The 18,679-nt window shown below is 39.0% G+C and overlaps 1 protein-coding gene and 1 pseudogene across 1 annotated transcript in view; one reads left to right on the top strand and one right to left on the bottom strand.

The window, feature by feature from the left end:
- naaladl2 (N-acetylated alpha-linked acidic dipeptidase like 2) overlaps positions 1-18,679 on the bottom strand; it is a 795,864-nt gene that overhangs the window by 649,276 nt on the left and 127,909 nt on the right. The gene's annotated exons all lie outside the window — the stretch shown is intronic.
- The window catches only part of LOC148189494 (general transcription factor II-I repeat domain-containing protein 2A-like), a 38,183-nt pseudogene continuing 31,218 nt past the window's right edge, over positions 11,715-18,679 (top strand).

The following is an 18,679-nucleotide window of genomic DNA, read 5'->3' as shown; positions in this document are numbered from 1 at the left end:
AGTGTTATTAGAAAAGCAGCGTATTCAACTTATTATTTGACAGTAGCTAGTCTAGCTTTATTGTACTTTATTTAGCATTATTGTAATTGCAGTTCATTCAATATTTTTTATTTAAGTAGTTAACATTAGTTGAAAGGACATTTAAAAATAACACAATATATATTGCGAATCTTGATATTCCTTCAAAATATCACAATATTATTTTTAAGCCATAATACAATAACTGATAATTACCTCCTTCTCATGGCTGATACAGATACAATAACTGATAATTACTGCCTTCTCATAGCTGTTACCGATATAATAACTGATAATTATCTTCTTCTCATGGCTGCTACCGATACAGTAACTAATAATTACCTCCTTCTCATAGCTGATACTGATACAATAACTGATAATTAACTTCTTCTCATGGCTGCTACCAATACAATGACTGATAATTACCTGCTTCTTATGGCTGACACCAGACATATGCTTTTTGACAAAGCTGCTTTAGTTTAGTTCATGGCCACTTGGGGACAGCAGAAAAAGTTGTACACACAGCACTGGCATATTATCCAGCCTGTTCTTGTTTAGAAGTTGTCAAATATTGCTGCTTTGTCTGTGATTTTAGTGTAGAATACTAATACCAAAAGCTACTTTTCGTGGGAGTATGATACGCTGCCGAGCAGCATTAGAGTGTACTGCAGCCGGACACAACCTTTCACAGTGTTATGATACAGCACCTGTAAGGCAAACAGCATCTTGTGTGGAAATATGATAGACAGAAAGGTGGCATCAATCAATGACATGGCCGAGCAGAACATGTCGCAGCAGTATGATACTCCGCTGGAAAGTTGCAGGTTAAAACACTGCCGATAACAACATAATATAAAAGCCCATGGGCTCTTGTAGGGTGGGCTGAGGTGGCCATGGATGGTCCAACAAACCCAGGACTTTCACCCACAAGCCTGGTGTTCACTTCCCTCATGAATACAGAGTCAAAGGTGTTTTTTGTCCCAAATCCTAACCAACTGATTTTGTTTACATCCTGGCATTAGTTGCATCATCCCTGAACGTCAACAGCAAACGCAGGAGGATACCTCAAGAATAATATGTACTCACAGACATCCACTGACACAATGGCGATATGTGACAACTTAGAATGAGAAGTATCATCCCCTGATAATGTTGTTTTGGCAAATTTTAGCCAATAGCATTGTCTGTTTTAATTCTTTTTCTGCAAATTGTATCTGCCATTTTATTCACCAGCTCATTGTTTTGACTGTTTGTCTGTAAGTTGGTGCAAGCTGCTTTTTAAAATAAATAAATAAATAAATAAAACAGAAAACAGCTGAATTGTGGCTTAAAACGAGGTGAGAGTGAACAAAAAAGTAATGCAGTTCAGTGCAGTTCACCTCAACTATAGAGTTGAGGTGAACTGCATAGTCAGTAATAACTCTATGTGGGTTCAAAGCTGTTGTTCTTGTATTTTATTCTGTTACAATAATTTTCAAATATCTTGCTTAATTGCATTACAAAGACCTTGAGTCTTGCCAAATTCCTGCGTTCCACTTTTGTTCTGAAAACAAAGCCTGTCAAAAAACTGCTAAAGCAATGTATTTACGATGCACCAGTGTGAAGTTTTCTACTTCTCTACTTTGTACTTATTTGATTGGTGTTCCATCATGACTAACCCACTGTAGCACCACATCTGACTCAAGCTATTTGTCAAGTTAAGTTAAAGCAGCAAGAAAGTCCCCTGGGAGGTGTACATTTGACATTATTTTGGAGGAACTGTAATAGTTTGTGGCATATGAGTGGAAGGCATGGACTTTGATGGAGCTGAAGGGCAAGACAGAAAGGAGAAAAAAAAAAAGATAAAACATCTGGGCAACTACTGGGCAGATAGAGGGGGACTCAGATGGGAATAGCCTCATAAAGATGAAAACCAGTCTTTAAGTAATGTGGCAAGAAGATGCACCTTTAGGCCGTCCCTCTTTATACATTAAGTGAAGCTCTGCAGAGTTTTGTGACAGCTTGTCAGCTTATCTAATACCCACTTCCTGTTTGTGGCAGTTCTTTTCAACACCAGTAAGGTGAGATTGCCGGATTTTAGAGCACCACTTCTCAGTTTTTAAGAGAAATCTCAATTTTCCACCTGCCAGACTATTATGTGTCGTTTTAATTTTTTTTTAGTGTGCGTGTGTCTGTGTGAACTTGTAATTTTGAGTGTGTTTATGTCCATGTATGTGAGCCGTCTCAGCAGTGCAGTTCTGGTTTCCTGCAGAATGCCACTTATCACCACTACTTTTCCCACCACGTAGCATAGGCAGGTGCAATTTGTGTGTGTGTGTATGTGTGTGTATCTGTAAGACAGTCCCTATATGGTCCACGTAGACTCAATTCCCAGCTTGACAGCATTTCCAAGCCACGTTTCCAGGGATCAGTCTGAAAAGTGATATACTAAACTACACAAGTTCACACTCCATTGAGCAGCAGTGGTGAATTCACTCAGTGAACATCTAGTTTTTCAAGAAAACTATACCTCTTTTCAAAATAGTCAAATACGTACTTAATAGTGAATTAGATAATGCATCAATAAAGACCAGACTAATATGACTTCATAATGACAACATTAGGTAACAAAAAAACAAACCAAACTGGTCTGGTCTTTATTGTTACTTAGAACAATGCTTAACATACATATTTTTATGTATTAATATTACCTATTTTGTTCTATTAATTCATTTGCCTTTTCTATTTATTTGTGTATATATTCTATTGATCATTTATATATGACAGACTGACCACCTGACTTGCTGAATGAATGTGATTCTCTGTAATGGAGCTTTTTGGTCAGATCTTACACCCTCTCAGCATAATGCCAATCATACACGAACAACAAAATAAGGTGGCGGTAAGTTAGACCGTCTTTTTCGAATTCAAGGCTGGCTTGGCTGTAGTAAAAAAAAAAATAAAAAAAATTACATTTTAGCTAATTTCCCAACACCAATGACAGATAGCCAACTCCAGTAATGTAAAGCATAAACCACGGCCAAAACAAGCATGTCTGGATGTGACTATTAAGTGTCCTATTGAAACACTTGCTTCCTAGTTTTCCCGGATCTTGGCTGCAATCTTGGCTACACCTGATCATGATAGCTGTGCTGGCGCTGTGACCCTGCCTTTGGTCGTGCTCGTGCTGGGGCTGCACTGATACTATACCTCCGGCTCACCTTGATCGTGGTCTTGGTTTTGCCGTTGTTGCGGTCCTTTCTGAGGCTACCTTTGTGTTGTGGGTCCTGGTTGCACCGATGCAGTGATACTGCTTGACGTAACCTGCTACTACCATTATTATGAGTTACGCCTCCACTATCCATATATGCATGGGACTTTTATCAACACCCACAATATTTGCAGATGACATAACACGCTATCATAGAGTGCATTTAGTAATTTTACAGCTATCATTATTGTAATATGACATGCGTTTGTTACTATTATTGCTGTGCAGCTCTCCCTCTCTCTTCCCCTCTCTTTCTCTATCCCTCTTTCTCTTTCCTTTTTGTCATTATTGTAATTCAACTGTTATTTACGACACTTTCATTTTCATTCTGATATCTTGAGGTCAGAGGTCAATGGACCCCTGTTAAAATGCCATGCTAATGGAATGCTAATTCTCAAAATTTAGCCTAATTGGGAGCATTATTTTGCCCCCTTCAAGAAAAACTAGCATGACATGGTACCACTGGATTCTTTAGGTCTTCCAGTTTCAGATGATACCAGTATCATAGCTTTAAAACTCAGCCCATTACAGCCTGTTAATTATGGATTATGGATCTTAATGTGCTGTATTGTGGGATTTGCAGTGCATTCTCCAAATGCTACGCATGTGTCTTTAAACTGATGAAGCTGTATTCTTAACTTGATTGTGTTTTGTCAGTTTGCATGTGATTTCTTAACTTGCAGCAAATTGGCCCATTTGCCATTGTAGGAACCACCATTATCATCATTCTTTGACTGAGTTATTCCTCTCCACTCACATAAAAAATCTGGGCTTTGTCATTGTAAGTTTCTTTGGCTAAGAATGCTGCTTGTCAAGCAAAGACACATACCTTTCAAATTTGTTATAGGCCGCTTTACTGAAAAATAAAATAAATGTCACCTTTCTGTCTACAAACAAGTAATGAAAAGAGCCTTTTTGTTGTGGGTGCTTCATATGGATCTGCGCAGCAGCTGTCGAGGTAAGGATAGAGGCCAGAAAGCATGAAGATCAAAGCAACTACCAATAAAGAAAAACATTGTGGAAGCTGAACATGCAGCACATGTTCAAACAAGTCCCACTGTTTTGTTCATTTATTTAAGCCATCTGAAGAGGACTAAAGGCATAAGAAGTGAAACATAGCTGGTTTGTGTATTACCCTGTCACCCCAGGAAATATACACTGACCAGCCAAAACATTCAAACCACCGACAGATGAAATTAAACAACAATGTTGTTACAGTGTATGTTTTGCTGGGAAACCTCTGGTCCTGGCATTCATGTAGATGCCACGTGACACGGTTCACCCACCCACACTGTTCCAGAGCAAGTATCCCCCTCCTGGCAAGGGCAGTCCCCAATGGCAGTGACCCCCTCAGCAGGACAATGTACCATGCCACACCACAAAAACTGCTCCGGTATGGCCTGAAGAATGTGACCAAGAGCTCATGGCATCAACCTGTCCTCCAAATTCTTGAGATGACAATCTGATTAAGCATCTCTGGGACATGCAGGTACCCTGTCTCACAACCTACAAAGGATCCACCGCCAATGCCCTGGTACCAGACCCTACAGAAAAAGCCCCTGAAGAACTTTGGACTGGTGGTAACACTGGTTACCGGCACGTCCCATGAATGCAAGAACGGGAATTTAGAGGCCAGGTCGACACCTGGAACTTGTTGTCAGCCTGAGTATTTTTTTCTGGAGTGACATAGTGCACTGTCCTACCATGAGGGTGGGAGGGTTGGCATTATCATTGGTAAATACCAGCCCTTTCTAATTCCGAACTCCAAATACCGCCACTTTGACAATGCTTTTGCCTTACCAAACGTCACCTTTCGCATCCACATAGAAGATGACAACATGGCAACAGGTGAGAATGTGGCCGGACGGTGTTTTGTTGGGTGGAGTGCGTCAAGTGGCACCCACATGAATGCCAGGACCCAAGGTTTACCAGCAGAACATTGCATTCTAAAGAATTTATCAATGTTATTTACTTCACCAGCCGGTTTTAATGTTTGGGCTGATTAGTGTACAAAGTCAAGCAACATACTTTTCTAAATAAATAGTACACACAAATATACAAAGTATATGTAAAGCAGATTCTATGCACATGTTTAATAGATTGGAGATAGTAAATAGATATTTAAAAATGGTACCAATTATAAAGAATAGAAATGACTTATATATACAAATACAGCAACCACAATCACACAGGTATTCATATGACACAACCAGGCCCAAGCGTACACACACATGCACCTACACGCACAAACATATCCTGTTAAAACCCCTTCAGGACTATCATTACCATCAGAGTTTATTTATGGGCCTTCTCTCAGAGCTGGGAGAAAAAAAAATAATGTAGCTGCTTTTCATAAAGTCTCTGTAATGGATCCCTAATGGATTTGTCAAATTGACTGGGGATGAGGGGAGCTGCTGCGAGGGAGGGAGGGAGGGAAATGGACATAAAGTGGTCTTTGATCAGTGTATGTGTGTAAGTGCACGTGTATGTAACATTTGTTTGTATGAACACCAGGCCCTTGTGCGTTTAACTCAGTCCTAATGTTATGCATGCTAAGTCATTTGCCATGTCAGCCATCATGAGCAGTTTTCTCCATGGAAACAAAGGGGAGGATGAAACAAATTTTCACTGCTTTCCACTTGCTGTAATTCTCAGCAACACATTATTATGTGTTATGACATTATTAAAGACTTAATGATTTACTGTTTTTTAAAGTTCTTACAGATGACAGACCGCTTTACATCTTGTGACAAGTTGCTCTGTGTCAGGACATGTTCTCACACATGACAGTGTGTGCTGTCATACAGACAAATGTGCTGTATTTCCAGACTCAGTTCCATTTCCTTTGAAGTACAATTACATGCTTCATTTCAGGAACTGACACCCAGCATCATGTCAAACATTTCCTAACATTTAAAAAAAGAATGCAGCACTGGCTTGTAGTTACACATCCTCTGCAGCCCAGTCCCCAGAGTAAACTGTGGGCATTATACACTTCTGCAATCCATGGATATGTTACATTTGTATGCTTTATATGTATGTACCTATAGGCAAAGCAGCAGTTATTGGCAGATCACTGTTTGGGGCTGTTGACACTGCAAACGTTCCTGCATGAAACATTCAACTTTTGGTGCGGTTTAGCCTTTTGTTCACATGACCACAGTGTTTTAGGGCCTGAAAACGCAAACTTTTGAAACCAGACTCCAGAGTGTAATTTTTTGAACACCACCCCTTCTGTAATAGTGTAAACTGGCAATGCACGGATCCTGTGAGAATGGTGACATCACAGCCGCACTTTGTGCATGCCCATTACATTTCAGACAAATAGCCATGTGCGAGCAGGAGGTCAACGATAACAACAATGGTGGACTACTGAGCTGTGTTTGTCTTCTTATTTCTTTATACTCACCTCTCTGTAGAAAAATGCTTTATGCGCAGGCACGCAGTGTTCTTCTATGGTGTGTCATTACAAAGTTAAACCACCAACTACTGGCCTGGCATGCTTACTGCAGCGTTTTTGGTTGTTTTTGTGTGTCTGTGTTCACAATGATTGTTTGCACAAAGTTATCACATGAACACAAGCTTTTTTAAGCTGGCTGCATGTCCAGCTGTATTTGTATTGACAAAACTGGATATTTTAAGCCAAAACATTACATAGGCTTTTCCTATGGCTGTGCCTAAACTTAGCCAGCACACACATTAACCACAGTGTTGTCATGGCTAGAAATAAAAAAAACAAAAACTGAAGTGTAAAAAAAAAAAACGTGTAACATACCAACTTAATATGAGACATGCAAATGTAACATTTGTGGTTTGCAGACACATACAATGCCAAAACTTATTCTTGCAATTGATTGTCTGACAACATACTTTGATATTTACATGAAGGAAATGATCAAATTAATTTTTTATTAGTTGATAAATTAGTACATTTAAAGAAATTATTTGAATGGTGTCTGAAGGTTTTAGGTAACCTGAACTCATTAATTAAATGATCAAAAAGACAGCTTGATCTAGCCAAAACCTCAAATGTAATCAGTAACATCTTAAAGGTTAATAAATAGAGAGCAAATTCAGGGATATAAAAGCACAAAAAGTATAATGGTTTATTGCATTGTAGTGTAACGAGAACTGTATTTAACCTTAATTTATAGAGGTAATCTCCTGACACACGGGATCTTGTTGAGTGATATAAAAAAACATAAAGCATAACAACAATTAGTTACAGATTTATCAATACAGTACATACAATATTTAATTGAAAGTACTAAGTCGAAGTAGATTAAAAAAGGAAGTTCCCAAAGATGCTTTTTTCCAGTACCCTTAAAATAAGTTTGAAATCCCCTGTTGGGATCAAGATGGACAGCTTCAAATCCTGCTGTAGCGTGTTCCAGATTGGGCAGAATGAGCAACACCTGGGAGCATAGGCTATGACTGCATTGTTTGAGTGACATATAGGAGGATAAATATGTTGGCAGCAATCCAAGGATGGATTTGTAAATGAAGTTATACAGTCTACGTGTAGATAATGATGACCAGCAGACCAGAGAGTTACATGCGCAATGGTGAGTGAGGTGTTTACAGCCAGTTATGAATCTCAGAGCTCCATGGTAGACAGCATCTAACATCTCTCAAGAGCTGGCAGAGGCATTCATGTAAACAATGTCACCATGGTCAAGAAGAGGTAAGCTGGTCACAGCAACAAGCTGTTTCCTGGTGTTAAACGAAAAAAAAACATGATCTTTTCCTGAAGAAGAACCCTAGTTTTGATTTCAGTTTCTTTAAAAGATGTTCAATATACGACTTAAAAGAAAGATTTACATCAGTTGAGATGCCTAGGTATTTTTAAGAGGCCACAAGCTAGTATGTTGTACATTTAGTAAAGACTTGCTTAAAGATTTCTGGGAGGTATTCCAGAAAGCAGGTTATGTGAAAACTCTGAGTATGTTAACCCTGCGATGAGGGAAACTCTGCGTTATCCGTTCTACAAAGAGAGTTAAGTCAAACTCGGAGTCAATCACCGTGGTAATAACTTAACATAACTGACTCTGTGAACATAACCTGCTTGCTGGCAGGCTTTCTAGAAGAAACACTGAGTTTCTACCTGTCTCCTCCCACCTGAAGCGAGCTGTCAGACACGGATTGTCTGTACTTTTGCAATATGATCGATATCGAAGCAAAATTATTACTCAGTACCCTATGTTGGGAGAGGATATTCCGATCTCAATTAGATGTGCTCTCATTCCACAAAGAATATTTGTTATAATGGCACAGTTTTTCATTACACTTAATCATTCATCTTAATAACATTTTCCGGCCGTACATATCCAGTCTCACACACCGCCTTTCTGTTGACTGAGTAAAACTTGTGTGTTTTTTTTATAATTAGTATTTTATTGAATTTTCATACACACAACACCAAGATTTTAGTCTACTAATCAATGACTCCAGTATGGATAAAATAAATAAAAAATAAAATATAAAATGAATATATTAAAATCAATAAAACAAAACGAAACTCGAAAACGAAACTAAATTGAATTTAAAAAGCATCCAAAAAGCTAAAATACCACCATACAATAAAGACAGTAAACAAAATCAGTAATCAAATATCAGTTAGGTAAATAAAAGCAACCACATTTGTATGCACCATAATCTAATACACAATCAACATAGTAATTCTCAGTCCCATGAAGAAAGTTAATATTGTGTTCACAGTGTGTGCTTCATATCAATATCAAATGTTAATTTACTCAGCAGGATATTAGGCAAGAGGACATATATTTGTTAAAACAGCATTCTGTTGGGGTTGAAATGACTACATGTTTAAATAGCCATTGAATGAATATTTACTTTAATAGCCTACGTCTAATAAAACCAAAGTGAGGTCGGCCTACAATCATGGCCGAGCAAAATATGCCTGACCTTTATAAATGATGTCTTTATATTTCATTTTCAGTTGCTTCCAAGTGCATTTTTCCCCTGTGGGATTGCACCTAAATGAAAATAAAAATGTATTAAAGCCACCATTTTTTCACCTGTATGCTACGATATTAATAAAGGGCGGTTAATGTTAAGTCAATGGACAAGTGTATTCAAACTTACATATTAACACACGTGATTTTCTCCCATGATGCTTTTCTCTCCTTGCTGCAGCGGTGTTACTTTTCTTTCTAAATATGGGCTCATATTTGCCATAGGCAACATGAGGACCTCTAGTTCCAATGGGGTAAAGTAGCTTGGTTTCTGTTTCTCAGCAGTTGCCATGGTGAATCGAGGTATCGGGCTCCATTGATGATGGCTACTTATTGAGGTCGTGCACATGCTGAACTCAGGGTGAACATACTCAGAGTTGATTGAACCAACTCAGATCAGCTGTTCTAGAACCAAATACTCAGAGTTTCCCATCTTAGAGTAAATCAACTCAGAGTTCAAGGTTAGACTCAGAGTTTGTTGAACCTCCTTTCCTCCACTGATCATCCAACCTTGTTGTTGTTGTTGTTGTTGTTGTTGTTGTTGTTGTTGTTTTATGCGTATAATGTGAGTACCGATATGTTGGTTTGTGGACTGTTTTGATCATAGTGAAGATCATATTGTCCAAACAATTTTTGATAGAATCTTAAATCACTAAAAACAAGGGTTTATTGGAGACTTTTTTCTTTGTATCTCTCTTGGCTTTTTTACTGATATTACTTCTCCTTTGGTGCTTATGGCGTCAGTAAAATCAACTGAATGACTGAATTGTACAGAGTCTTACAAAACCAACCGTGTGTAGCATGTCCATATTGACAAAAGTTTAACCATATATATATTATTTGATCTAAGCATCTAACCAACGTTATCTGGAGCAGGAAGCTAACAACCCAATTTTATGTATCAAAAGAACTTCTATAAAAATGAACTGCATGGTAACCAGATCAGGCTTCTAACTGACACAGTAGTTTATTTATCAAAATGTGTCGCCACACCCGGCTAGAAAAAGGGAATGGACATTTCAGTGGGATTAGGCTTTTATTTGAAGGTTTACGGTACATTGAAAATTGACACAGAGTGGAAGCAAAGGAAGTTTTTCTTCCGTAAATACACAAAGCTTTAGGAAATCAAGAAGTTTTATACTTAATCTCTGCAAACAGATATCTCCATATGTATACAGAATCTGACGGCAACTGTAGAAGATTTTGGTATCTGAAGTAGACTAGTCTCAACAAGTAGTTCCTTTGGCAGTCTGAGTAGTATTAACCAATTAGGTTTGAGTGTTAGGTAAAAACCCTTTGTGCAGATCAAAAAAGATGAAACGCATTGGATGAAATGCAATCTGGAAACCTCTCAGCTTTTGTTTGATGACATTTTTATTAGAGTTTATTTATGCATTTATATGCAGATATCTGTTTATATAAATAAGCTGAAACGACTAACACATGGAGGAGAAAGTCCAGATGTCCAAATCACCTAAACTTTGGAATACTGGCTATATCTGGGGTGTCCAAACTATGCCCCGCGGGCCAACTGTGGCCAGTTTTTATTGGTCCGCAGCAAATTCTGAAAATATAATTGAATATGGCCCACACAAGAAGCTTGAGCTCAACTCTGTTGCACTTCTCAGTTTCAACACTAGATGGAGCCAGCCACCGAAACGGTGCTTCTGCACTAAACAAAATTAGGCAAAGAAAAACTTTTACCGCGAGTCACCAGAAATGGAAGCACTGAAGAAACGCAAAATAGCAAGTGAGTGTAGACGATTTCAAACACAGTGGGAAAATGAATATTTCTTCAAAGAAATCAACGGAAAGTGCGTCTGTCTGATTTGTAATGAAGATGTTGCTAGGCACTATGAGACCAAACATCAGAGCTACACATCGTACACCAGTGCAGAACGAACACAGAATGTCAAGTAAATGGCAGCTGGCCTGCAAGCTCAACAACAGTTTTTTTTTCATGCTAACAAAATACAGGAGGACGCCACAACAGAATGCTATGAAGTCGCTAAACGTATTGCACAGCACGGCAAACCGTTCTCAGACAGTGATTTCATAAAGCAGTGCCTCATCAAAGTCTCAGAAATAATGTGCCTGGAAAAAGTGCAGGATTTTAACAACGTGAGCTTATCCAGAGATACAGTGGTGCGGAGAATCATGCTTTTGATTTTTACTCAATAGCATGCGATGAAAGCACAGATGCCACAGACACCGCGCAGCTGTTAATTTTTTTGCAGGGAGTAGATGATAATTTTTGCTGTACGGACGAGCTGCTTGATATGATGAGCCTAAAAGGCACAACGACGTGTAGAGATATTTTGAAGCTGTCACGGGCAGTTGAAAAGATGGGGCTTATATGGGACAAGCTCTGTGGAGTAACGGATGGAGCTCCGGCCATGACGGGCGAGCGCAAAAGAATGGCATCGATGGTGTGCGCCAAGGTAAAAGAAAGTGGAGATGAGGCTGTTAGGATGCACTGTATAATCCACCAAGAAGCACTGAGTGCCAAGACTGTCCAGCTGGGCGATGTGATGAACACTGTTGTAAAAACTGTCAACATAATTCAAGCTAGAGGACTGTACCACAGAGAGTTTCAAGCTTTCCTATCTGATGTGGATGCTGAATACAGGGATGTATTCTACCACTCTGATGCGCGCTGGCTCAGCCGTGGCTCTGTGCTGCAGCGTTTTATTCGCTGAGATCAGAAATCGACCAGTTTTTGAAAGAGAAGGGCCAACCTCTTCATGAACTGAGTGACCCTCTGTGGCTGGCAGACCTGGCATTTTTAGTTGATCTTACTTATCATCTGAATACACTGAACAAGAACCTACAAGGCAAAGAACAGCTGGTGCCACACCTGTATGCACACATGAAAGCCTTCTGTGTAAAACCTTGCCTGTTTGAGACACAACTATGAAGCTTTAATGCTGCACACTTCCCTGCGCTGTCTGAAATCAAGTCTGCTTTTCCAAAGGCCGACCTTTCTGCTAAAAAGGAGAAATATGTGTCTGTGATTGCATCTCTCATGACAGAATTCAACCAGTGTTTCCAAGATTTTTCTGTCATTGAAAACAAATCAAGCTGTTCTCGCCCCCTTCCTGGTGGATACAGAAGAAGTGGAAGAGAGTCTGCAGTTAGAACTGATTGAAATGCAATGTGATGGTTCTCTGAAGAGTCAACATCAGCTTCTCTCCCTCTCTGACTTTTATCAGAGTTTGGATAATGCCAAGTTTCCTCTGATGAGACGCCACGCAAAAAGAATGATGAGCCTGTTCGGCTCAACATACATACGTGAACAAACATTTTCTCTGTTAAATCAGAACAAAAGCAGACTGAGAACCGGAATGACTGATAGCCATCTCTGTGAAGTCCTTCGTGTCTTAACCATCAAACTTTCTCCTGACATGTCAGCCATCCTTCAATCCAAAGGACAGCATCACTGCTCCCACTGAGTGCAATGTTCTTCACATTATAGGTGAGTTAGAAATACGCACAGTATTCATGTGTCAATATGTCACCTCTAGTGTGTGGCCCGGCCCTTTGTTTATTTTTCTGTATTTGGCCCTCACTAAAAAAACTTTGGACATCCCTGGGCTATGTCATCATCAGACTTTGTGATAATTGTGTTGATGCTACATGTGTATTATTTTTGCAGTAAACAAAGATCTGCCAACTCATACTCAACTCATTGTATCATGACAGTAGCAAAAATAATTAATGAACTTTAGAAGAAAGACGTTTGAAATGAAAGTGCAAATCGATTATTAACACTACAGGTCGAAAAAAAAGTTGTCTAATTATTAACAAAACTGCATTGGTGAATGTGTCCAAACAATGCAGGCAACAGGAACAGTAACCACAGGCTAACAAGGTAAACAAACATTGAGTACTGTGATCTGATCTCTCCAGTACTCTTGAAGTACCTTCTCGAAGCAAGTATGTACAAGAGCTGGTATAAACAGCAGCAGAGTAGAGTCCGGTTACGAAGGGTCTCAGCAGCCCTATGTAAGGCCTGAGGACAAATCTGAACAAGTCTGTCATTACTGTTTAAAGCGAGCTAAACTTTGTCACACAGCACTCAAGTTTGTGACATAGTTTAAGGTGGTAATGCTTCTGTTTGCCCAGCACAAACAGCAAACAGACACATGAACACAATTGGAGCATTCAGCAACTAAGGAGCCTGATATTGTTTGGTGGAGAGACTTCGATCTGACAGGTGGCACTGTCTGCTGGATGTGTAAAAAGAAGCCCACTTTGCCATATTGACTTCAAATCAGTGTAGAAAAATGAACTGGACGTGACAATAACGAGAGGACTGTGAATAGCTGTTTGTGTAGTGATGGAAAAATATTTTAAATTCCACATGGGTTTTGAAAAGTACTGTGGTCACAGAGCCAAGTCATCAGCTAGTAATGGGTTGTATAATTGACCAGCTCAAGGCAAAAGAAGAGAATGCAGAGTTGTATGAAGTGAGAAGTACTCTGTAACATTGACAACCAACAACATGCATTGACCGTAATAATGTGCTAAGGAAGATAATTTTACCATTCTCCTTCCCAGTTACTTTTGTTGTTTTGTTGTAAGTAACTGGAAAGTAGACTGGTAAAACTCCACACCCCCTGTGCTCCTCACTCCACATAGCTTTCTTTTGTAAAACAATGAGACATCAGTGTTTTAGAGAAGAAAATGGTAAAGCCTCTGGGAACCTAAATCATCAAAAATGTTCTCATTACGATAATTATTATGTCTCACATGCATTATTTAAAAAACTGATTAAATAACAGCCTAAATCCAAATTCCAAATATCGTCATTTTGGGGTTTTTTTTTAGTTTTAGTTAAGACAATTAAAAATTCAAAGTAAGGTGTCAGTTGATACTAATTTAACATGCCAAACTAAAATCCCTCAACGCTCCTTCAATACTGAATGTATAACGTTACCAGACATGGTAATACCATTCTGGCAAGTCCTCAGCCACTAACATTACATGTGCAGCATACAGTGTTTGTGTTGGTTTACAGGCTTTTACCAGTGTCACGCAGATCCACACCAGTGAGTATGTGGCAAATAGGAAAGCAATAAAATAATAACAATAAATTAACAATATGGCACTAGCATTAGCTAAGGCTACAGTGCCTTCCTTTATCATTGCATTCATAGTTTTGATAAAACACGAGTGCATCTCAGCTCTTTTCGCATGTGCTACGTTATGCTAACTGTATGCTAAAGTAATAGCAATAACAAAGCATTTTCTAAACGCATTCAGTGACATTCAGAGACAGAGTGAAATGTATCATTTTGAGAATCCTCTGATTCTGAATGTTCTGAAGGTGCTTTCAGAAACACTGAGTGCTGCAGCCCACTGTTGGTAAAGTTGAACCACGGTTGGAATGTACCGGTCAGTTATCCCAAGAGCACCTCTGTCTTGGGAGAAGGAGTAGCAAAGTGCAAAACGGAGTGAATGTATGCTTAACTTAACCATTGGTTAGTTCATGGAGAAATAGAACGCTCCGTGGCTTCAAACAACAGTTCTCTCATTTCAGTGCAGAGCGTCAGATTGGATTTAGGAACACAGCTGGAGTCAGAGGGCTGGAACAGATAGAGCTGCACCACACAGACTCTGCTTTGCTCCATGGCTGCAGTGGAGACAAGGTGGGATCCAAAAAGGTGTCAATCAAAACGTGGTCTGTCACGCCAACACAGTCTGGAGACATGCAATTCTCCTCAAAATGCTGTTTTCAACTTGGTTTTCTAATAGTTGGCAACATTTAGTTTCACTCAGAATTTTGTAGACACTTAATGAGACGCTCAACTTTGATATAATATGTTCATTCTTACTATTTCAAATCATGTTTCAAGAGGCTTTAAAGCATTACAATCTCATCCTAACCTTAAACTTAAGAAGGTACGACTGTCATACAAAATAAAAGAGACAATTTTGTTGCAGCTTTAAAACAGCTGACCTTCTACTCTTCTGAATGCCAAAATGAATTTCAAATATTTGATGTGTCTTTCAGTTCAGTTTTTAACCCTTAGGGCCCAATTTAATATTACCCTTATATACTTTCAAAATCAAGCTTTAAAAATATTATACAGTAATAGGATTTTCTACTTTCATTGTTATTTACAAAAAATAATATGAAATTGCAGTGTATTTTTTTCCTCACAGATTTACAAAATAAAACACAAAATATGTGGATCCAAATTATATTTGCCTAGAGAAACATAAAATATTTCCTAGCACCCCAAGAATTATTTTAACTATTATTTAATTTTTGAGATATGGAATGTTTTTATGAGCTGAGTGCAAATGTGTTATTGTTAACCTTCATGTTAATGAGCATAACTATGTCATTATGAGTATACATCACAAAAACAGAAGCCATAGCTTTCTTCTTAGAAGGAATAAATGTTTTGGCTATTGTGCTTTGTATTTTAGATTGAAATGTACAGGACTATACAAACAACAATTTCCTCCAGCCAATATGGGGAATTAGAAAGAAAATTAGAAAGAAAATAACCTGAAAAAAAGCAAAAAGAAACTGACCTTATAATTTACTGGTATATGAGTGGAACTAAAGATGATATAGTATTCAGATTGTATCATGTTCGGGCTTATTCCATTGTATGCTAATTCTTGTATCTCCCTTTCTCTCAGGCGCACACACACACACACACACATTCACACACTCACACAATCACACACTCACAAGCTCTAACTGAATCAGAAGCAAAGGTCACTGGCTGACTGAAAACGTCAGCAAGTCACTTCAAGATAATGAAACGAACGACTCATTCGGTTTTGTGCTGGCAAACACAAAAGACTCTCACATTCAAATGAAACTGATATAAATAAATAGAAAAATTAGTAAATGTGGTCCAAAGATCTCCACCTCAATTTTACATACTTGCCCAGCCTAACACACACACACACACACACACACACACACACACACACACACTCCCTCACAGTGCCCAGCAGTGTTCACTCAAGAGTCGAAAGTGTGATCTGGCCGCAGCTCAATTTGTCCGTTAACTAAAGGTCATGGAGAATGTGTTTTACCGGTGAGTCGGTATTTCAGAGCTCATTTGCTCCCCTTTACTTCCTGCCTACAGCTCACAGTGTTGAAAGCAACAATTTACAGACAGAGAAAAAGCAGCCAGGAAAGTTTAAGTTATGTTTCTATCCAACTGCCGAGCCAATTTCATACCAACTTTAGAAACAGTAAGGGTAAAGTACATCATGCCGTCAGCTCGGGCTGAAGTGAAGTCTAAATCGAACACTTGATAATGTTCAGTGTCCAGAGTGAAATATTTCATATTCACGAGTTGAAATCAAATAAGCTCATGTGCAAGTCTTTAAACTGAGGTCTAGGTTAGGCTTCACAGTCATGCAAGAAAAAGACCAACACACCACTCATTTGTGTGAAATTAATCTTATTTAAGCAAGAATACAAGCAAACAAACAAATTAGCCCTGCTGAGGATAAAATAGAAACAAGGCACGGTGCTAATGCAGCCAACAAACTTGCAGTACACGGACTGACTGGCTACCAGAGTCTAAATGAACCTTTTTCAAACTACTCTACAACCAATCCAATCAAAGCAGCAGTTGCAGTGCCTTCAGTTGAAGCAACTTCACACATTCAAAATTAAAGACACAGTGCAAGTGTAAATTTTTCAATCTGTTCAACATGTTCTCATCCCAAGCTGTCACACGTTGCCACTTTGCAGTGACTTTCATGTCCACATCTAGCATTCTTTATGCACCTGCTCTTTAATGTCCGGGCTGCTGCAACCACGATGTCAACAAATGCATGTGGCGGAATGACGCGGCACGCGGTTATGTTTAGACAAGACAAGCACATGGTAATCACCTAATAATGTTAACAAATGCACATGTTGGCAGACACAAATGGTTAGATTAGGCAACAAAGCACGGATGAGTAGGAATAAGGGAAGGAAGCACATGGTAAGGTGTAAAAAAAGCCCCCATAACATTCAGGCAGGAAGCAAAAGCCAGACTCCCACATGAAAGTTCAGTGTTTGTTAGACCCATCCACCACCCTACCTGCCTGCCCTCTAGGCACCCATGCGCTGCTTGTACTACATCTGTCATGCTTGGTTGACAACTGGTGTCGTCTGGGGGCGTAGCATGTGGACGCAAAAGGTGTCTTTTGGCATTGGCATGGTACATGAAAGCACCGTCAAAGCAGTGGTATTTGATGAGTTGTGGATATAATGGACACAGCCACCATGACATCACTGGTTTATGGACTCAGCATGTCCGCCTTTGCTATCTTGGTTTTTTGGAGCCAGACGTGACCATATTTGGTTGACCGGCTAGTGTTGTGGAGGAACAGGGGGTGGATCTGACTGAGAAGCTGGGAACATGTTATTATAAGGCATTATCTGTTGACTTTTTTATATTGACTTTTTACTATAAAGTTGGCCAGCTGGCATGTTGGCTGGCTTGTTTATCACTATGCGATTGTCAGATTTATGGTCTGGTTGATGGAGACGCATATACGTGGCTAAAACAAAAAGAAAGGAGATATTTAACTGACAAGTGCAAATGGGTACTGTAGGGCAGGATGGCAATTTATTCAATTCAACTATCAGCCAACATTCCATCTCTATTTTCAGGACTGTCATTAAAATATTCCATATTCATATAGTATTTTTTAAAATTTTGTCAGAATAACACTGTGTCTGCCATATAGGGTACCAGGAATCACCTCACGATGAGATCACCTCATCTTCAGCTAAAGCAATGACAGTAACGTAATCTAACTACCACAGGAGTGAAAGCAAAGTTGCAATGTTTTGTGTTCTAGATTATGAAGTTTTCACTTCTCACATTGGGGAACAGTTTAAATCATCTGAAAAGTTTCCACTCAAGGTACGTTCTTGAGTGTTCTATATTTAACCCATTTCATGAGTTTTTTTAATCTAAATTAACATGCAGGGGACACTGAGCAGCATTAGGAATTAATGAGGGGGCTAAAGGTCAGGGCTTGACAACACAGGAGGAAGGAGGTCTATCACAGTACTCACATGTAGCAGTGTGATGATACAATAATCCCTCTTCCACAGGCACCATGCCACACATTTAAAATGAGTATGACAACAAATTGTTACTTTCTCTCAATTAGATTCATGCTTTAAAACTCACACTTCTGTGTTCAGAAAACAAACAACTTGAAAACCCTATATTCCCAGAGGAAGCGCTAAGGATTTTGGCCACGCATTTGTTGTTTGTGTTGTTTTTTTTCCTCCTAATCTACAGTGTTACATTGAGTTTTAATTAGCACAACAAAGGATCAACTGTCCTCCACTGACATCACTCCTGGGACAAACTCAGACACTCCCAACAGCTCTCGAAAGGAAATTAATTTGTACACTTTCTGCACTTATGTGATATGTGAAAGATTCATC

This window comes from Plectropomus leopardus, chromosome 5 (assembly GCF_026936395.1).
Source record: "Plectropomus leopardus strain MGB_pleo_1.0 chromosome 5, ASM2693639v1, whole genome shotgun sequence".
NCBI classification, from domain to species: Eukaryota; Metazoa; Chordata; class Actinopteri; order Perciformes; family Serranidae; genus Plectropomus; species Plectropomus leopardus.
This window is presented reverse-complemented; position numbering and strand designations above follow the sequence as displayed.